The 13,664-nt window shown below is 40.6% G+C and overlaps 1 protein-coding gene across 4 annotated transcripts in view; it reads right to left on the bottom strand.

Annotated features, from left to right (window-relative positions):
- Positions 1-13,664, bottom strand: part of CHRM3 (cholinergic receptor muscarinic 3) — a 226,054-nt gene that overhangs the window by 166,589 nt on the left and 45,801 nt on the right. For all 4 annotated transcript variants that reach the window (XM_035108375.2, XM_060272870.1, XM_035108374.2 and 1 more), the window contains exon 2: positions 8,231-8,441. The gene's annotated coding sequence lies outside the window, so the exon portion shown is untranslated. The remainder of the gene's footprint in view (positions 1-8,230; positions 8,442-13,664) is intronic.

Below are 13,664 nucleotides of genomic sequence, written 5' to 3'. Positions count from 1 at the left end.
AAACAAAAGACGTAAAAATGTTCATTATTTTTAATGACAGAGATAGAGATTAGTAGTGAGCTCCCTCTCAGCAACCTTCCGCCGTCAAAGTTGCTTCATAGGCAAAGCCATTAACTTGATAATCCAAAATTGAGTATTAACAGCCTATAGCTATTAACTTGAATTTGAGTATACGTTTTCTTAAATGCTCATGTTCACATTTTTGAGGAGGAATGGGGGGGAAAAGGGAATGGATAAGGAGGGCAGAAAGAGAGAAACGTACAGCATAACCAGAAAAATGCTATGCAAAAATGCTGTGTAGCCTGTGCAAAAATCAGACTTAACTGATAGCTGCCGAGAGAGCATGAGGAACTGAATCTTACAATGCAATCAGTTACAATGCAATCAGGATGAATTGGTGGAAGATCCTTTTTCTGCAACATGAAATAGTCAGTGGATCCCTGCCATTCCTACCTTGCACTCCTCCTCTCCCAAAGTTATCAATTAATTTCAAAGAATGCAATGGAGAAAATGGGTCCCATTTTAAGAAAGGAGAAGCACTGTGCAAAAGTAGGGCACTGTTTCTTCTCCTGCAGGGTTTTGGAGAGGTTAAGAAGTGTGAATCCCTCTTGCAATTCACCACCTCCCTAGCTACTCCACATGGACTAAGGAAAGGGGGAAAGGCAGAAGATACTTGTTCTACTTCTTGCATTCTCAGCACCCTGTCAGAAGATGAAATTATATCCTGCTTCTGCCCCAAGTCTTCTGGCCTACACAGATTAGTTTAGAGAAGAAGCCAGGTGTAAATGGTAGCTGAACAGAAGAACAGCTTTATTGTAAGCCTGGTTCTATGCCCAATAAGTGTTGGGCACTGTTGCCTGGCAGTGCTGGGGTCCACGGATCAGCAAAATACTGGTCAAGGTTTTGCTCAGTATCTGGCCCATGCAATGGGCTCATGGGAAAAGGCTCTCCCATGAGCTCTTGCAAAAGGGAGGGGAACCCTATATAAGGTTGCTTCCTTGGGAAGGATCAACATAGTATAGATGGTCCCCCATAAGGGAAAGATTGACCATGGCACTCCCAAGCTTGGTTTGAGTATCTGCCTGGTTGGAATCTGCACCCTGGTTGCCCAGTGAGGCCTTGCTTGCTTGGCTTGCAAGTTGCACCACAGAAATGTTCAACACTGGCCAACTTCCATGGAATGTGTTTGGGGCAGTCCGAACTTGGCATACCCCTTCCATCAACATGGGGTGTGTAGAAGGGTTAACTGATCCTGGCCTCGATGCCATTAAAATATCATAGATAATATTTGCAGTGGAAGAAGATGGAAGTGAAATGCCATAGAACTGATTTGGGCAATATGAGTTACATAGGGGCATGTTCAAAGGAAGCACCACTTTCATGTTCTGTTTCATTAACAATGGCAAATACTAATACAGTGGTACCTCGGTTTACAAACACAATTGGTTCCGGAAGTCTGTACTTAACATGAAGCGTACTTAACCTGAAGCGAACTTTTCCACTGAAATTAATGGAAAGTGGATTAATCCGTCCCAGATGGGTCCACGGAGTACTCAACCTGAAGCGTACTTAACCCGAGGTATGAGTGTAATTGGTTCCATAAGTCCGTACTTAACCTAAAGTGTACTTAACCTGAAGCGAACTTTCCCATTGAAAGTAATGGAAAGTGGATTAATCCGTTCCAGACAGGTCCGCAGAGTACTTAACGATCAAACCCAGGCGTACTTAAACCGAAGTATGATTGTATGGAAAATCACCATACTGTACTGATAAATAATTACCGGTAACTTCATTCTGAATATAAAAATGGCAACTGAATTGCTCCCTTTTTAGACAATTGTTCCTTTCTCCCTCACCTCTTTGCAGGAGGCAGCCAGAGATGTGAAAGGAGGGTTTTATGTGCACACCTCTTTTTGACAGCTGCTTCAGAGTTTATGAGGCAGCATGGGTACACAGGTGTTCAGCTGTAGTTTCTCACAACACACAAAGTGTCAAAGAAAGACACATTCCCTAAACACCCAGAGGCCCAAGCTAGGGAGTATGCCTATTGTATTCTCCTTCACACTTGATGCATTTCTCTTACCTGAAACACATTTAGCTACCCTGAGTGAGGCTGAAGACAGATAATGCTTTACTATAATGATATACCAGCTTTAAGGCTCTTGCACTACTGAAGTGGATAATCTATCTACAGCAGGAATGTGAACGTCAGCACTGGGGGCCAAATTCAGCTCTCCTGGTCTCCCTATCTGGACCTTTTGACTCTCCCTAGGCCACCTAGCCTCCCAAGCCACAGAGTCTTGCCAGCCCTGCTTTGCAATTTCTTTTGAGTGCTTTTGCCCAGCTGGAATGTGTCCTAGAATAATAGAATTGTAGAGTTGGGAGGGATCCCAAGGGTCATCTACTCCAACCTCCTGTAATGCAGGAAACTCCCCTAAAGCTTCCATGACAGATGACCATCCAACCTCTACTTAGAAACATCCGATGAAGGAGAGTCCTGTCTCTTGCTTGCTTGGATTGAGGTTAGAGAGGGGTGTGTTGGAGTGAAGAAACTAGCCTACCATACAAGAGTCAAATTAACATTCATTGTTCCATCCATTTCTGTCTCTACATCCATGTGGCCCCCAGAAGATCACCCAGAAGAAAACATGGTTCTTAAGCTGAAAAAGATTTCCCAGCCTTGACCTACAGCCTCAGTCAAGGTCTAATATATGATGTTATTCTGAAACTACAGAGAAGTGATAAACAACAATTCAAAACTAAAATCCTACCTAGGCTTCAGGAAAGATAAGGCTATAAAGGGAAAGATCAGCATTGCAAATATTTGCAGCATGGTTTATAAAATAACTGACACTGACAAGCAATGTCTTTCCTTCTCAGGTAATCATATCAGAGTCAGAGATGATTTTATAATGCCATAAGTTTTACTATTTGAAATTATTTTATTTGCCATCTTTGTATCTTGCCTTTTATCCAATGAGCCCAAGGCAGTGTACATCCCTCTGCCTCCAAGCAAGCTTGTGGGGGATGTTTAAGCTGAGAAGCAGTGACTAACCAAAGTATCTGAGTAAGCTTCAAGGCTGAATGGGGAGCTTTCCACTCCTAGTCTAACACTAGTAAACTTCTACATGCATGGTAAGAGCTTCTCTCAATATTTGCTACTGTGCAGCTGAGTAGGTACTAGTTTTCAAAGTACATTAACCTCAGCTCTTAATGCTTCAGCACTGAATTATATTGTAACAGAATCTGTCCTGAAGAAATGATTCAGAAACGACCAAGTTCCTCGTGGCAAACTTCTTTTTAATGCATGTCAGATTCATCTATGTGCATTTGGATTGAAAAGTGCAAGGATGACTCAGATTCTGTTTTTAAAACTCTTGCTTTGGCCACTCTTACTCCTCGCTGCTATGTAGGGCACCCAATTTTGTGAAGCAAATGCCCACTGCACACTTTGGTTGGGATTAGGAACCTGGAAAGAAACTGGGATTCTTAAAAGAGGGAAGACGAAGGAAAAGTAGCTGCTTATAACACATTTGGGTCACTGGCTGACTTATCACCATAAAAGGTAAACTAAGGTCTATGCTTTCCACCTCAATGAAAGGAAAAGATTCGTCTTCTGAATGGCTCAATCTCCTCATCCATCTTTAAACTCATTCTGTCTAAAATCTCAAATGTAAATGTTACTTTCAATTCTGATACTTCTGGCCACTTTAATAAGATAAACTTTCTTTTAAGTACATATTAAGACTGCCTTTATGCAAATAGATGATATCAAAAGCATACAAACAGCTACATTTAAAGATGCATTCCAGGAGATGGTATTTGAAATAATTTCATATTAATGGGCAGGTGAGCATTTTTTGAGCTACCAACAAGTTACACTGTTTGTGCAGGGCAAGGTTGATTGAAACATTCATAACACTGTTTTCAAAATATTGTACAACCCACCCGTCTAGAGAAAGCTAGTTTTAAGGTATCAGGTATACAAATCTGACAATGCAATGAAAGAACAGCACAAAACAGATTCTGGCAAAGCAAGTTTCCGTGCTATTCATTCTCTTCCTACCCAACAGGGGAATGAAATGTGTTTCCTGGACTTTACACCCTGCTCTGTTCGCCAGCAAAGGAAGGTGGTACAGAATGAACTCTTCCTGTGGGCACTGGGGTGCATCATTGGTCAACCAGCTGATTAATTAATAGCACTGATGGACTTCCAGAGATGAGTTAATTTTCAGCCAGAAAAGTATTGGGCATATTCAATGAGCCTGTTTCTAGTTTCTTCTTTATTTTTACTCCCTACATGCAAGCATAACCATCCAGTGAATTCGATCCCACTTACAGGATAATGTAGCAACTGTACAAATGAGAAGTTTTGTATGTGTTTATTGTTGTCTTGCTTGCTTTTGTAATGTCTGTAAAGCACACTGAAACCATTAATGAAAAGAGTACATAAATGTGTTAAGTGAAATAAACAGTGCCACACATAAAAACTAAGCTAGTGATTAGATCTGTAGTTTACAAGGGATGCCAGCTTTGGGGGGGAAAGTTTGGGGAAAGAAATTAGGGATTCATGTCATGGCACACAGGAAAGAGAGAAAGTTCTTGGGAAAAGGAGCCAGCTGGCCCATTTTAAGTTATCTCCATTGTTGTTTGAGACATCAAAAGAGAATGCTTACTGTGGAACTCAAACTCATTCCTGTTTGCCTGCATGAAGAAAAGTATTAGAGGCAGCATCCGAACTAGGATGAAAATCAAGAGTAAACAAAACAGTTTATTTAAATTTCTTAAACATGAGAAATTTTTAGGGAAGTAGGGTACAATTGTATTTTCCTACACTTTTGTTTATTGCATAAGAAATGTAACTATTTGTTATTTTATGTATTACATTTGTATCCCATTCTTTCTCCAGTGATTTCAGACTGGCATGCATGGTCTTCCCCATCCAATTTATCCAATCCTGAATGGCAGTTTAAGGTGAGAAATAAGATAGCAGCTTCAAATGAGCTTCATGTCTGAGCACATGTTACTCAGGCATTGCAAACATCCCCCCCCCCAAGTTAACGTGTTAATTATTTCGGGACCCAAATATTTATCACCCCACACCACACCTTGAGAAATCTCATTTGTTCAGCTTTCAGACCACATTGTAGAAAAAGACAGCTCCATTTCCCCACTAGTACTTCCACTGCAATGCCAAATGTTGGACTGACTGCTGTTTGACAACATCTCTATCAGTACCTTGTGCCCATACCCAGCAGTATATTGTTCTCTTCTATGTTCCTATCATTTTGACATTATTACGAACACTTATTTAGTTTTTGAAATGTGCAAGGAAACCACAAAACTCCATACCCAAACCTGGCAAATAATAGTGAGGCTGCCTCATTCATTGATTCAAGTTCTAGGCATGCCCTGGTTCAGGGAGGAACAAGATATGGCAAGGAATTTTCTCTACTAAGAAAAGATAGATAAAATTTCATTCTGTGTAATGTACTGCCAAAAAGCAAATATAAAATAAGGAATTATTGTGAGAATAACCACATTATAAAAAGAAGCAAAATAGGGGTTAAAACCTATAAAAATCTATGACCTCAATCATGGACAGTTAAATGGCAGAAGCTTCCAAACAGTGAAAAAAATTATACTATATATGGCATGGAACTCACATATAAACATTATTAATTAAGTGTTAAGACTGACTTAGCAGAATGTGGCTACTTGATTTGATGGATGCTTATCTTAAACACAGTTATGATTACTAGCCCATGAGGGAAAGGATACTTGAAAACAAGTCTTACAAAACAAGGATACTTGAAAAGAAGCCTTTTGTGCCTTCACATGGCTCATAAGAACAGCTGGTCAAAAAAATATCCCATACATATAACTTTGCTGCAATATTTTGAGGCACTTTTTGTATTCTAAGCTCATGCATTCAAGAAACATGCTAGTTAAAATCTGTCACATTTTACAATCTCCGTACAGTATTTCCTTTTCATCTCTCCATAAGTTACAAAGCCATCTTAGAACAAAGATATGAAGAAATATGAAAAGGTATGAATTTGCCTGTTATAACACCATTTATAAATTTGTGTTTTTCAAGGTTGTAGCAAAACAGTAGTGTTAGAAATATCACAGGGAGGGAACTGGCCAATCAGAAAGGCACCAAGCACTGACAACCTTCCATTCTCAAGTATATGCAGAAAAAGGGTCATAGGCTGGTTGTTATGGATTTTGTATGCAGGTTCCCATTTACAGGAAGTAACTGCAATAAAACACAACAGCAGTGTCACCAGCTGAACTTCCCTGGGCATCAGCCTTCCCATACCTAGTATGCTCCAGATGTTTTCAACTGCAACTCCCAACAGTCCCAGCTAGAATGGTTAATGGGCAGAGATGATGGGAATTATGATCCAGAATAGGCATCCCCAAACTTTGGCCCTCCAGATGTTTTGGACTACAATTCCCATCTTCCCCGACCACTGATCCTGTTAGCTAGGGATCATGGGAGTTGTAGGCCAAAACATCTGGAGGGCCGCAGTTTGGAGGTGCCTCATCCAGAACATGCAGAGGTCACCAGCTTGTGGAAGGCTGGGCTGGATACAACCCCCCAGGTTCCCAGCCTAAGACTGTAACATTTGACTCATCATACTCCATGAAAATCCAGTTTTAAATCCCTTCATAAAACAACTGTAATTTACTAAATCTTTCACCAACAAAGAAAGATGATTCAGCTGAAACTTTATGCTTTGTGTAGTCAGAACTTCATCCTCCATGTGTTTATTGTTCGAGATATTTATCGGGCAGTACAGATGTTATCTTATAGTAAAATGCAAGTTCATACTATTTTTAAACATAACAATAAACTATAAACATGGTCCTAAAACAATTTCCTGGAGGCAGGAATTGCCCCACATTGTTTTATGCGAAGAGTACGGAAAGAGAAGAAACCCATTTCTTCTATAAAACTCACTTTAAACAACAGCAACAGAAGCAACAGCAGCAGCAGCAGCAGCAGCAGCCCTACATTGTGCAAGGGTAAAACAATTATGAAACTTGTTCCTACATCCCACTGTTTCACCACTCAAGCTTGCAGACTCTTAAGGTAACTCTAGGTAGAAATAAAAAGCTGAGGGAAAGATGCACATAACTTTGTGTTAGATTGGATTTGGACCTTAGAGATTCAACTCCCATGTCCTATCATCATCAGTGCACAGTCTACACCAAAGCATTATCCGAACAGAAACATCTCTGATACAACACAGAGAGGGTAACTATGGTATATGCTAAACCACTAGTGATATATTTTGTCCAAATCATTAACAGTAGCAACTTCAAATACAGCAGTGTCACTGATGTAAAACAGCCTTCTCCTACAAAATGACCTCCCAAGCTGCACCGGCTAGCACAGCCAGTTGTCTGGGATGAAAGGAGCTGAAGTCCCACAAAGGCACCAATAGTGAAACATGTAGCCCCTTTTGTAAAGCTACCAAGTAACTATAATTCAATAACCTTGCCAGATCTGGCAGCTATCGTTCCAGTTCATGCACTTTGAGATCAACATAGCGGATGTGTGACTTTTCTTCGTCTGCAAAACTACCAATAACAGGTGTAAGCTGACTACTTACTTCCAAGAAAGTACAGCTGAAATGTGTTCATAAGCAAAATGTAAATATGTGAATGCATTCTAGCAGGCACGGAATTTATCACCATAGAGATAATGCATGACTTCCCCATTGAAAGAGAGTTATTGGTCATCTCCATGTCCAAAGTTGAAAATTCTCATTTCTGATTATCTTCTTCTCTCGGGCAACATGCTAAAGGCAGCAACTCGCTAAATCAATAGTGACCTAAACATCTGGTATCAATGAACATTTTGACTATCTGATGTATTTTCTATCTGATGACATGAACTGATTTAACATGGAACTGCAGTGATTTAATTAAAACAATGATGTTTAAGTTAATGGTCTTATGTAATATGTTCTGGTTCTATTTTCTTTGGGGGGGGGAACAACTCAGTGAAATCTGTCTTAATAAATCCTATTGTAATTTAGTGTAAGTGGAGCACATTTGCTTAAAAGATAACTATATTTTGTCAACAAAAGTGTGTGTTTGATATTCTCGGAGCAGAAAAGAGAGCATTCTCTGGTTTTCTCTGGCAATATTCCCAGAATCTGTACACTAAGATGGAAAACCCCAATCCCACTAATAGTTAAGTAAAGTAACTTACCATCATAGAAGAAAAGGCCATATGAGTGTGAAATTAACATTTTTTTGCTGGGGAATCCATCCAAATTGCAGAATTCTGCCAAAAAGTCAGGGAAGCATAGCTGTTGCAAGAGACCATCCAAAGTTCAAAACAATGTTCAGAAAGGAACAGATTTGTCAAGGTGGTAGAATAGGTTGCTTTCTTTGAATCATTGTCTCCACTGCTGCTAGACCTACAAAAAAAACAGAAATTTGAAGTATTATTTTCAGTTTCACAGCAATGCAATAAACGTCAATGTTGGAACATTGCTACTGTCCTTAGTACGGTAGTAACTGAGATTATTAGGGAAAATAGGTAAAGCAACTCCTTATCTAGCTTTGATTCTACTCAAAGTTCTCCTGGCCCATTGGATCCCATATTTGGAAGTAATTTTCTGGTACAGCTTTTAAATATTCAACTAAGACATATTCTCTTTGGGGGTAGTATGTGTGTAATTTGATTAATTAATCGTGACCCCATGGACCATAGCACGCCAGGCACTCCTGTCTTCCACTGCCTCCCGCAGTTTGGTCAAACTCATGTTGGTAGCTTCGAGAACACTGTCCAACCATCTCGTCCTCTGTCTTCACCTTCTCCTTGTACCTTCCATCTTCCCCAGCATCAAGGTCTTTTCCAGGGAGTCTTCTCTTCTCATGAGGTGGCCAAAGTACTGGAGCCTCAGCTTCAGGATCTGTCCTTCCAGTGAGCACTCAGGGCTGATTTCCTGCAGAATGGATAGGTTTGATCTTCTTGCAGTCCATGGGACTCTCAAGAGTCTCCTTCAACACCATAATTCAAAAGCATCAATTCTTCGGCGATCAGCCTTCCTTATGGTCCAGCTCTCACTTCCATACATCACTATTGGGAATACCATACCTTTAACTATACGAACCTTTGTTGGCAGGGTGATGTCTCTGCTTTTTAAGATGCTGTCTAGATTTGTCAATGCTTTTCTCCCAAGAAGCAGGTGTCTTTTAATTTCATGACTGCTGTCACCATCTGCAGTGATCATGGAATCCAAGAAAGTAAAATCTCTCACTGCCTCCATTTCTTCCCCTTCTATTTGCCAGGAGGTGATGGGACCAGTGGCCATGATCTTGGTTTTTTTGATGTTGAGCTTCAGACCATATTTTGCGCTCTCCTCTTTCACCCTCATTAAAAGGTTCTTTAATTCCTCCTCACTTTCTGCCATCAAGGTTGTGTCATCTGCATATCTGAGGTTGTTGATATTTCTTCCAGCAACCTTAATTCCAGAAGATTACAGGAATTAAGGTACCTATATGCATTACCGTGCATATAGGTACCTGTATACATAGTGATAAGTCTTCCCAGCAAACTAGGACAACATTCTCCAGAGGTTACTGCATTGTTGTAACGTCCAGCAAACACACCCCACACCTCATATTCCCTTCTCTCCAGATGTGTTCACTAAACATTTATAAAACAAAACATATTCTCCTCAATATCAGAGTGTTCTAGCAAACCAAATATCATTTTCTAAATGAATTAAATTATTTCAGACTTTGAAAATATGAGTGATGCCATCAGTCTTCAATGGGCAGCACTGAGTGAAGGTCAATTCTTCTGCATACCTTCCAGCCACTTAAACTTTCATAACAAAAAGTATTTTATAATAATGACTAGGAGGACACACAATTATCCATTCCTTAGCTTAACTTGTCAGAAATGATTTAGTAAAACAACTGAAGAACAGCATGAGAAGTATTTAATATCTGAGCTGGACACCATTGTTATTTTCTTTCAGTTTCATTGTTCTATGCTCAGTACATTTTAACAGATCACGCTTAATCAATATGTCCTAATATGGTTCAAACCACTAAGCAAAAGACATATGTTCTCAGTTTGTTTTCATACTTCCTTACATTCTCTTATTAGTAGCCTCTCACTAGCTTTCTCCAATACAGCAAAAAAGTATTCATACAATGGGTAACAATGATATTACTCATTCCGATGCCTCTAACTTTTCTCAATTAAATACAAACTTCAGTACAATAAGCATAACAAAATTAGTTCTCTAAACCTTCACTTTTGCATGATTAAAAACATAGAAAATAAACACTGAAACACATGCTCTGTGTTTTCAAGCATAGATACTGCACTGCTACAGGTTTCTTCAAAATGCTTTCTGGGAAAAGAAGTTGTGGTACCCCTCAAAGCAAAGTTTTGCCCTCAGGAGATGTAACCCCAGAGGAGGAGTCCAGTGATGAAAAGGTTGTCTAAGCCAGACATCCCCAAACTGCGGCCCTCCAGATGTTTTGGCCTACAACTCCCATGATCCCTAGCTAACAGGGCCAGTGGTCGGGGAAGATGGGAATTGTAGTCCAAAACATCTGGAGGGCTGAAGTTTGGGGATGCCTGGTCTAAGCTTTTATAGTAACAGCCCCACCCACTATGATACGAGGTAAGAGTATATTAGGGCTCTGAGGAACCTCAAGGGGATGGGCATGGGAGAGGGAGAGGGAAGGGCAGATACACATAGAGTGAATATAACATTCTACTTTAGTCCTGCTTTATAGTTTTTTATTTAAACAGACTTTTATGTCATGTTTCAAGGCAGTGTTCAAAATATATAACATCAAAAATTAAAAATGTAATACAACTAAGATGCAGTTAATAAAGCTTGGTGGGATTAAAAACCACAGCCAACTCAACAAAAGCCTGAAAGTACAATTATCTTTTTAATAAGCACCAAAATACCAATAATGCTGGTGTTTGTCTAAGCTCAGAGGAGAGGTGGTTCCACAACATTGTTTTGTTATGAGCCTGGCTCTCTATTTTTAATGTATTTGTACTGTGTATCAATCCATTTATTCATGCTTATTGTACACTTCTATAGAATGTTTGGATGAAGGACCATTTAGAAATATGTAAATCAATAATATGGATCAACAAATAAACATTCAATTTCCACAAAACTTTCCACTTAGGTCAATGGAAGCCATTGAGTCAACAGTGTGATGCAGCAGCAGCAAAAAAAGCTAATGCTATTCTAGGCTGAATCAACAGAAGTATAGTGTCCAGACTTCAGATCAAAGGAAGTAATTTTAGCACTCTATTCTGCCTTGGTCAGACCACACCTGGAATACTGTGTCCAATTGTGGCCATCACAATTTTAGAATCATATTGACAAGCTGGAACATGTGCAGAGGAAGGCAACCCAGATAACCAAGCCTTATGAGAAATGGCTGAAGGAGCTGGGTATGTTTAGCCTGGAAAAGAGGAGACTGCGAGGAGATATGAGAGCCATCTTAAATATCTCAAGTGCTGTCACATGGAAGAGGGAACAATCTTGTTTTCTCCTGCTCTGGAGGGTAGGACTCGAACCAATGGCTTCAAGTTACAAAAAAGGAGATTCCAACTAAACATACAGAAAAACTTTCTGATAGTAAGAGCTGTTTGACAGTGGAACAGTCTTCCTTGGGAGGTTGTGGAATCTCCTTCCCTGGAGGTGTTTAAACAGAGGTTGGGTGGCCATCTCTGATGGATGCTTTAGCCGAGATTCCTGCATTGCAGGGGGTTGTACTAGATGACCCTTGGGTCCCTTCCAACTCTGATTTCCAACAATCTGATTATTCTATGATACTTCAGAAGGAAGAGAGGGTGAATGAGAACTGGTCACCAATTTGAATGGCTTTAAAAGAGGATTAGACTATCCATGGCTACCACCCACAATGGCTGTGTTTGCCTCACTGTTGGAGCAAGTAAATTCTTATTTCATTTACCTAAGTAAAACTTGTGCTTGGTTAGGTTATTTCACTTAGTTTTCTTTAATATCCACATATTTTCTGTTCAATTTTATTCTAAAACATCTAAGTCAACTATTTTTGACAATGGAATAAAGATTTTATAGAAAAAAAATCATTTTCAGGATACAGAGATAATTTTTATGTAATGCAACTAATTACACTTCCTTTCTTATTCTCTTGCTTGTCAGGTTGTTGTTGTTTTTAAAAGTAATTTCAATATGTTTTATGATCCAAAGTAATTTGATTAGAAAACCAGGGCAATTATAAGTTTCTCATATTTTCAAAAGCTACAGCAATTCAAGCAGTAGTAAGACTCAGTCGCAAACACATGCACTTATAAAGGCAAAAATATTCAGTACGCTAACCCAGCTATTCCCAACCTGTGTGCCTGAAAGGCTGGGGGTGGATGTGGGGGGTGAGGGTAAAGGCCCTGCTGCCTGAAGGTATCCTATGCACCTTTAATCCAATAGTGACCAATACTCCTCCTCAGTCCAAGCCTTCCCAAATACCAGGAACAGGGGCGTAGGAAGATGGGGGGGTGGATCGCCTTGAGTGACGTGATCCCAGGGGAGCCATCGCCGCTGCCCGCCCCGCCCCAAAACGCACGCCACGTCACTGTGCACAGCGTGCCGCGTGCCCCGCCCCAAAACGTGCACCACGTCCCACCCCCAGAACGTGCGCCACGTCACTGGGGGCAGCGCGCCTGCTCTCCGCCCCCGGTGGCAGAGCAAGAAGCTCCGCCGCTGACCAGGAAGGGCGAGTGGGAGCTGAGTTGGCCCTGTATAATATATGGACCTTTAGATACTTGGCCATACAAATACCAAGCAATATCCAGTCTTTCTCCCAACGCTGGACCTGAGGAGGTGGCAGGGATTGCTGGCAGACCACCTCTGAGGCTTCAAAGTTGGGAGGAAATCTCAGCATGCTCACCAGTGGGCAGGGTCACATGGCAAATTAATTTGTTGAAGTGTACTGAAAATGCTTGACTAGAAGCATTCAGCAAAACATCGAATCATAGAATTGTAGAGTTGGAAGGGTCCTCTAGTCCAACCCCCTGCAATGCAGGAATCTCAACTAAAATATCAATGACAGATGGCCATCCAACCTCTGCTTTAAAAGCAGCTTCTGAGGAAGTCCATTCCACTGTTGAACAGCTCTTACGATCAGAAAGTTCTTCCTGCTGTTTGGTTGGAATCTCCTTTTTTGTCTTGCTACCAAGTAGCTTAGTTCAACTGGAAGGAACCATGCATATGTGGTATGGTCACATCAGGCAAAGGTCACAGGAACCAGGGTCACATCATGTGAAGTCAGGGTTAGAGGCATTTATTTTGATTTCATCCAGATTCAGGCAGGCTTTATCAGGATCACAGAAGGCTCTCAGACAGCTCCGCTGGCGGTTGTTTTCTCCTTACTGTCAGTAAAATAGAGGTGTTGCCTCAGCAAAGAGACTTATGAAGGGAGGAAACACCTGTTCTGCAATTGACCTCACTTCCTCCAAAGAGTTGACTGTGCTCTTTAAAGGACGCTTGTCTAGTTCTGTAACTGTGGTTTTCAAAAGGCTGAAGAAATAGAGATGCTACTAGGGATTCCTTCCTGGAGTCTGGGGTGATGCGCAGTGTAAATTAACAACTCAGAGTCTTATTCAGGAA

The sequence above is a fragment of the Zootoca vivipara genome, chromosome 3 (assembly GCF_963506605.1).
Source record: "Zootoca vivipara chromosome 3, rZooViv1.1, whole genome shotgun sequence".
NCBI lineage: Eukaryota > Metazoa > Chordata > Lepidosauria > Squamata > Lacertidae > Zootoca > Zootoca vivipara.
The sequence above is the reverse complement of the archived record's forward strand: the minus strand, read 5'-3'. Positions and strand labels throughout refer to the sequence as shown.